We start from the raw sequence: 8,390 nt of genomic DNA, 5'->3' as shown, positions 1-8,390 counted from the left end.
ATAAAGCCACACGCCCACCGTGTAAAACCATGTGAGGATGAAATGTGAGTGAAAAATCCTTCAGCAGAGAGAGAGAGAGAGAGAGAGAGGGAACAGGAGCCAAAAATTAAAATTAATACATTATAAAGGTGTTGTTCGAGTTATTAAGTCTGTAATCGTCACGTCTCTCTCTCTGTTGTTAATATTCAACCATTTGTTGTCTCTTCTAAAAATATTTACATCCTTCACTTTTTCCTCATTTTGTTTCATTGCAACTTTCTTGTCATATATTTTTTTTGCCAATCTGCAAAAATAATCCCTCATGAAAAAGCATAAACAGGTTTTCACAAGATTGTAGAAACATCTGAGCACTGATGAAGGACGTGTAGAAGAGAAGAGCTTCACATCACCTGTGTAAAATGATTAGTGAATGTTACCTCTTTGCTTCGGTCTTAATTTGAGTTGAATTTGACTGATCTGTCCTCAGAGTGAGCTGATGGAAAGGAGCCGAGGAAATTCCAGCAGAAACAGTAGAAGATGCAGGAGCTGAAACAGATTGGAGAAAATTAAGGTGAAGAGACTGAGCTTTTGTTAGAAGAACACACAATACAGACAAGAAGTCATTTAGAATCTGTGTGTGTGTGTGTGTGTGTGTGTGTGTGTGTTCTAATAGTCCCGTGCAGTGGAGGACAGTGAGATAATCTTTCCAAAGTTCAGGGGAAACAGCACTTGGAGGTGATGGAGCTGATTAAAGCTCTGGAGAATGCTGACCTGAGGTGAACTGAACAGATTGTGGAGCAAGTGATCAGAGGAACTTGCTGATCTTTGGAGGAGAGCTGCTGATCTGGAGCAGCTTTCACACCGATCACATCCACTTCCTCCAGGTGATACTGTCTAAATAGCAGAGGAATTAGGAATCAGGATGGATTAGGATTCAGTAAAATTAGCATTTTATTTTTGAATTTACTGCAGCCAACAGGATTGACCCCACCCCTTCCTTTTCCACAGGAAATGTTCCTTCAGCAGTTTCATGAGCACATTAACAATGAGAAGTTTTCATAAACAATGCAGTATTTTTTTTAACAAAGAAATACAAATCGGTATCAGTTATTTATTAATGTTGATGCATTTATTCCACTTTATTTTTTTTAAGCAGTTTGCCTCTCAACATCAGCATGACACAAACAGATAGTGTTTTTATAGGCTTTAAATCAAATAATAATTCAACTCCAAACACAAAATTTATCACCTTTATTTATGTGTTTTAATATTTTATGGATGAAAAGGAAAATGAAATAAGTTGAGTAGATTTCAGTAAAATCACTTCGAGTTTGAATGAATATTATAAAGAGAAATCTTGTGTGTGAGACTGAATATTATTAGTGAGATCAAAAACATTATGGACAGAGAAATCAGCTGCTGAGAGAGAGAGACAGAGGGAGAGAGAGAGAGACAGAGGGACAGTACACAGACAGACAAAGGAGAGAGAGAGAGACAGACAGAGAGAGAGGGGGAGAGACAGACAGATGGACAGAGAGAGAGAGAGAGAGAGACAGAGAGATGTAAAACAAGGGTTAAACAACAAGGTGTCTGTCCCTGCTGTTATCCATAATTAATCTCTAAATCACCACAAGAACATCGTAATGGAGTGTCTACAGTTTATTCACTGGTGTGTGTGTGTGTGTGTGTGTGTGTGTGTGTGTGTGTGTGTGTGTGTGTGTGTGTGTGCTCTATCCAATCAAAGTGGTAGACTGTAGACTGGACGTGAGCAGAGACTCAGCAAAAATAATGGCACAGCAGCTCTTTCTCACCCCTTCATCACAGAGAAATACTTTTACAACACACACACAGTCACTGTGTGGGAGAGAGGAAGAGTGTGTTTTCTATCATTGAAGAGGAGTCTCACAGACAGCTGTTCCCTTCTTTCCACATCCCCAACCTCTGTGCCATAGCCAGGTGAATCTCAGGTGTGTGAACTGTGAGAGATGTGAATGTTAACTCCACGTACTTCTGTAAACAGTGTGTATTTGGTGTGATATTTTAATGGTAATGTTTTCACAGCTTCAATTATGTGTTTTAACAGCACAGAGGAAAAAAACCCCACGACAAATAAAAATAAGTCCAACACCTGTTGGCTGTCCATCACTAGCGATGATGACTGCTTTGTTAGGATGCGCAGAAATGCAGATGGTTTGCGAGGCCCGCACCAGAGCACACCAGACTTATTCTCCTCTCCTAATGAAGCGCCTTGCACAGTAAGGTAAGACAAACGATGTCGTGCCCCCATCATGTTGTTTCTGTGGACCTCCAGACCTGATGCCAAGTGGTGCACAAAAGTGCCACAGACCTGACGGGTATGGAAGTCGCCCTGCAGTGACAACTGACTTGCCGAGTGATGCCATCCGTCGGTTATTTGAGTGGCTCTTCCACATGCCATCTGGTCGTGCGCCATTGACCCTGTTGGGTTCATCTGCCACACCGCACTGAAAAGCGCCCTGCTGCGGCACCTTATTGGTCATGCACTATTTAACCCACAGCTGGAAACCAGGCAGGTGCGGCCACTCCGGGTCAGAGCCGACCTGGGAGCGCCGGTGATTAAGGGGTAACTCCTCTTTCCCCAACACTCAAGACCTTCCGGACCTGAGACTCCCCACTGGTTACAGTTTAAAGTCAGACCCGGGACTAAATCTAACACTAGTTATAAAGTGTTTGATCAGCATGAAGAGTGGATAATCCTGTTTTCTCTCTCTCTCACACACACACACACACACACACACACACACACACACACACACACACACATGCTCTTCACTGACAGGATTCAATGTGATGAGCTGGCTGTAGGAGTGAACCTCAGATTGCGCTCAGGGTCAGAGCGACTTTGTTTGCTTCATTTCTGACTGAAGTTCTGCTGTAATAAGTGATAAACTCACACAATCCCTTGAAAACAATACCAGTGTGTGTGCATGCATGTGTGAGTGAGTGTGAGTGTGAGAGAGAGAGAGAGAGAGAGAGACTGCATGTTCAGCAGGGTTTCCTATTTGTAATGTGTTTTTAGCACCATTATTGTGACTGTGGCTAAAAGTGGACACAAGATAAAACCCTAATGAGGGCCGTGTGTGTGTGTGGTTCTTGTCGATCCCTCAACCTTTCAGTTCCTGTTTTTCTTTCTGCTTTCCTCATCACACTCTCTGACTATCTCCTGTGACTAATGAAGCAGTGATGATAGAAGATGCTTCGCCCTCCTGACAGGAAGTGAAACCCCTGTCTCACCTGCGTTTCTGCCTTTTGGGTGTGATGGACAGCCTTGTCTTGCCAGTTGACCCTTTGATGCCCCTGGTCAGGAGGAAGGGGGCACTGGTGGACCACTGTGATGTAATCAAAGCACACCAATCACATGAGCTACACAGCAGACCAAAGGCCAAATGCAGGGAGTGGGAGTGAGTCTGGGTGGAGCTTGGGGACAATGTGGACAGGGTGAGGCAAGGGTGCAGATGGCACTGGGGACAGGGGGGACATGTCCCCCCCAGATTTATAGTGACCCCTATCTGTCCCCCCCACCCACCGTCCCTACGTAAGGCGCCAAACATAGGTAGAAAAAGTGAGGATTAATGTTCCGTTAGTTAGACTAACTTACATTGCAGCACAAAGTTGAAATGGCAGCAGCAGCAGCCTCGTCAGTGATCAATCCACATTACACCGATTCAAGAAGGGGAAAGGCTGGAGCAGATCCTTGCAGAGTTGGGAAAGCAAGGTGTTCATTTTCCACGTAATTCTCGGTTAATAACACTGCACAGCTCATCCATTTGATAGCAGCGGTGTTTCTGCTGCGACTAATGGTGCGTTCAGTTGTACTCGTAAGTTGGAAGTTTGAAGTTGGAAAAGCATTGAAATCTACCGGTAGCATCTACCAGCATAAACGTTGGGGTTTTCGTTTCATTTCATTAACTGTCCATTTTTTTCCAATTCCATGTTCCATGATGTCCCAGTTTTTAAACTGGGAAGCGCTCAGTTCTGAGGTTATGTTGCTCGGAGCTCCAAGTTCCGACTTCCAATGTAAATGTAACGCACCATCTCGACCCCGGGGTCCTAAGGGGAGCTGGGGACTTTGCCTGTCGCGGTAACCATAGTGATCATAAACAACTGTCTAATGACCGAGCTGGTGATCTTTCTGCCACATTAAGCCAGAGAAGAGGGGGAAAAAATCACAGCGTTTGTTTCAAGAACCAAAAGATGTAAATATCCTCTGCCTGTTGCCTGTTGACTTTCCCAGATGTGACAAATACTTGTTTTGTAATGTTGAGTAGCTAGTCTGATAATAATAAGGAGGAATTTGGACTTACCTGAAGGAGGCTAAATGTAAAATAACAGCATTCTAGGCTGTAGGTGAATATCTTTTAATGTTGTTATTTTTATGTATAATGTTATTTTAGTAAGCAGCAACTGTTAACTGAAATTATGAGATGTAAGATGTTAACATTGTCCTCCTGGCCTGCAGGCAATCCCTGGTGGGGTCAACAATGAAAAAACAAAAAACAATTACAGCGTTTTTTCAAAAACTGAGCAATGTAAGTATCATATTGCCTGTTAACTTTCCCAGATGTGGCAGATATTCTTTTTATAATGTTGAGTAGCTAGTCTGATAATAATAAGAAGGCATTTGCACTTACCTGAAGTAGGCTAAATGTGAAATAACAAGCTTTTTAGGCTGTTATTAATATGTTATTTTAGTAAGCAACTTTTAACTCAAATTACAAGATTTAAAATGTTAACACTGTCCTTGTGGCCTGCAGGCAATTCCTACTGACAGTGAGGCAGGCCCTAGTCAGTCGAGAGAGGATCTGCCAGGGGGCAGCCACAGTAGAAAAAGACAGCAGGAGGAAGGTGAGACAGAAAGAATACAGACAGAAGATGCAGGGAGAGAACATGGAGGGACAAGAGGTGACACAGAGGGAGACGGTGACATGATAATAATGACATACACAGAGCCAAATCAACCTGACCCAAAAGTTATGCGAAGACAAGTGCTCAAAGAGCGGACACTAACATTCCAGAAAGCATGGTACGAGAAGTATTTCTGGCTACATGTTAGTGTGGGTACTGAGGGTGTTCTGTGTTTTCACTGCTCGAAATACTTTAAAACAGGGAAACCAGCACAAGCCAAGAGTATAGACCCAGCTTTTGTCAGTACTGGATTTCAAAACTGGAAAAAAGCACTTGAAAAATTTTCCATGCATGAGAAATCAGAAGGTCACAAAGTGACCTTTGTGTACCAATGTTCATTCAGTTAGAAAACTCACAATTCTAATGTATATTGAAGCTTCAGTACACACACACACACACATTATATATATATATATATATATATATATATATATATATATATATATATATATATATATATATGCATTTACACAAAATGGAATCATTTGCTAACAGCTCAGTCCCCCCCAGTTCAAAAATCCTATCTGCGCCCCTGGGGTGAGGGGCAATGTGGGTGGGGTGTAGAGTGATGGGGAGGAATTGAGGTCATGGGAGGAGTGTGGGGTGATAGGTGGTGTGTGATTGGGGTGATGGAAGGAGTGTGGGCAGAGTGTGGAGTGATGGGAGGAGCATGGAGTGGTAGGAGGTGTTTGGATATGAGCTGGAATTGAGAAAGTGTTGTTCTTGTTATTTCTGCTAATCATTTCTGAATATACACATTGGTGGGGTTGAAGGAGCTCATGTCAAGTTACACTAATACCCTTTACATTAAATTCCAGCTGTTATATGGTATGAACACTGAAGTTAACTGTGAAAAGCCCCCACTGATCTCAGCCGGTTAATGTTTCTTTAGTGATAACTCATGAGGAGTGTTCATAACAAACATACCAATGGCACTCCAGAGGGCGTTACATGTGGAATATCTCTGTCTGTGTGTGGTGTGGGGTGGGGCTAGACATGATTTATTTGCATGGCATATGGCAGACTCTGGTTTCCTCAGGTGGTGTGGAGGAGTTCCACCTCAGCTTCGTGCACATGTTTTCCTTAGGCTGCAAGTCTTAGTCCTCTTGTTTTTCTTACAACTTCTCTTGGTGATGTCTTAGTTATGCCAATGATATGCTAATGTCACCCAAGTGCCATGATTTCAGCATGTTTGGTAGAGTATCATTACGGATATCAGCTCATCACTTAGTGCCCTGTAGAACTGAGCCACTGTAGTTCTGTAAAACTCCCACAACATCCGACCACACCTGGTTTGAGAGCTCTGTAGTCAGTGCATGAAACCTCAGTAGATCGCTGGAAGATCTGCTCCTGTTCTCAGCATATTCCTGATCTGATTCAGTGCTGCAGAGTTTTCCTGTACAGCATCAGAGAATTTAAACATTTTCTCTGAAACCAGGCGATGTCACTGAGGAGCTTCTTCTGTCCTGGCAGCGCACTCCTCAGTCATGACTCCTCCTTACTTGTTCCTCATTCATTTTTTTTTCTCACTCTCTCCTGCTTGTTCCTTAAAAACACGAAATAACACAATGACTCTCTCTCTCGCTCTCCCTCTCTCAGTTCATTATGGTAATGATGATGACTCTGCTCTGTGCTGACGATGCAGTCACTCAATTAGACTTAATGGACTTAATCATCACTCTCACACTGAGTGCCCCCCCCCCCCCCCACACACACACCAACCAACAAATTAGAAGGCATAATTGTAATTGTAATGAACAGTGTGTTATTTAGTGTATGTCACAGAGCTGACCTGGGCCATGCCCACCTGGAAGTAAGCTACAAATTTAAGGCGTGTTGACAGGATGGAGAAAGAAAAACTCTTCTTTCTCCAGTCCTCCCTTCATCGGGGTAAATATTACTCAGCCACATGACTCAGATTAGATGACGCAGAGAGTGAGTGAGTGAGTGTACTGTCACTCATCCATTTCTCCTCTTTCCTGATTGGATGGTTTCCAGTCTGCACCAGGCTCTTTTCTCAATGAAGAGCTCAAAGTGTGTGATTTACGCTTTGCAACGTAAGCAGAATTCACACACACACACACACACACACACACACACACACACACACACACACACATATGCTCATATACAGGATAGTAGCCTCACTCTCTGGCGCAGGGAAGCATGACTCAGTGGATGTATTGATTATAAAATGCATAAAAGCAGATTTATATAGGAGAGAGAGAGAGAGTAGTCATTTTATCACTGTCTCATTTGCTTCTGCCTCCTGTCCTATTTAACACACACACACACGCACACGCACAGAGTAGCTAATAAACACTGTCCTTTCAAAATTTTCTGTAAAGATTAGACATTTTTTATTTCAATACATCATTTGTAGAAATTAAGTATTGAAATGAGTGAGACATAAAGAAAAAGGACACACACAATGAACACTCGCTCCAATGCTATGGCCTTTCTCAGTGGTCCATGTCACTTCTGACCTTTTTTTGGTCTAGAAAGAACAAATGTAGAGCCTTCTGTAAAATCTAGAACTCCCCATAAATACACGCGTCTGGACTTTCTTGGATGTTTAGGCATAGTCTGTAACAGCTACCACTTTCCCGTGGTTTTAGAAGCTGACGGCTGATCCAATCCAGAGTAGTGCACTTTGAGCCCGGTCAATAAACCCCTCATGGTGTCTGCAACATCTTCCGGAGCTGGAACAGATGTTCTGCCACACCCTCAGAGAAGGTTGATGCATTAGTGTAACTCAAATGCAGAACCTGATACTGCCAGTATTCACTCTTTAGCTCTAGTATGGAAATATAAAACAATTTTTCAAAGTAATCACAGAACCTCATCAAACAGATGAAAGAGAATTAGGAGACTTCTAGTTCCATGATTTTAAGAACCCCCTTTTTGTTTATTTGCCTCCAGGCCTCAGGAATTGTGCAGGCCTTTACTGAATCAGATCCTGGAGGTGTGTTGATGCTGTGTCAAGTCAAGTCAAGTTTATTTGTATCGCGCTTTTAACAATAAACATTGTCGCAAAGCAGCTTTACAGAATTTGAACGACTTAAAACATGAGCTAATTTTATCCCTAATCTATCCCCAATGAGCAAGCCTGTGGCGATGGTGGAAAGGAAAAACTCCCTCAGACGACATGAGGAAGAAACCTCGAGAGGAACCAGACTCAAAAGGGAACCCATCCTCATTTGGGCAACAACAGACAACATGACCATAACATTAACAGTTTTAACATGAAGACAGTTTCGTTGATGTTATAAACTCTTCATTGATGGAAACTTGAGCGCAAAACTGTTCATGACAACTGCAGTCCTAAAGTTAGCAAGTCAACTGTAGTCCTCAGCCATAAAAGCATTACTGTAAGTGTCCAGAGCATCTTCCAAGTGTGACTTTCAACTGTCCATATGGGGCCGTCCTCCACAGGAGCAATGTGATGAGACTCCAACCAGACATAG

At 42.8% G+C, this 8,390-nt stretch overlaps 1 long non-coding RNA gene across 1 annotated transcript; it reads left to right on the top strand.

Annotated features, from left to right (window-relative positions):
• Positions 1-464: 464 nt before the first annotated feature.
• Positions 465-2,975, top strand: LOC132874971 (uncharacterized). The gene is made up of 4 exons (XR_009651736.1): positions 465-550; positions 653-863; positions 1,724-1,946; positions 2,063-2,975. It is a non-coding gene; the product is annotated as an uncharacterized LOC132874971 (long non-coding RNA).
• Positions 2,976-8,390: the final 5,415 nt, after the last annotated feature.

The sequence above is a fragment of the Neoarius graeffei genome, chromosome 27 (assembly GCF_027579695.1).
Source record: "Neoarius graeffei isolate fNeoGra1 chromosome 27, fNeoGra1.pri, whole genome shotgun sequence".
NCBI lineage: Eukaryota > Metazoa > Chordata > Actinopteri > Siluriformes > Ariidae > Neoarius > Neoarius graeffei.
The sequence above is the reverse complement of the archived record's forward strand: the minus strand, read 5'-3'. Positions and strand labels throughout refer to the sequence as shown.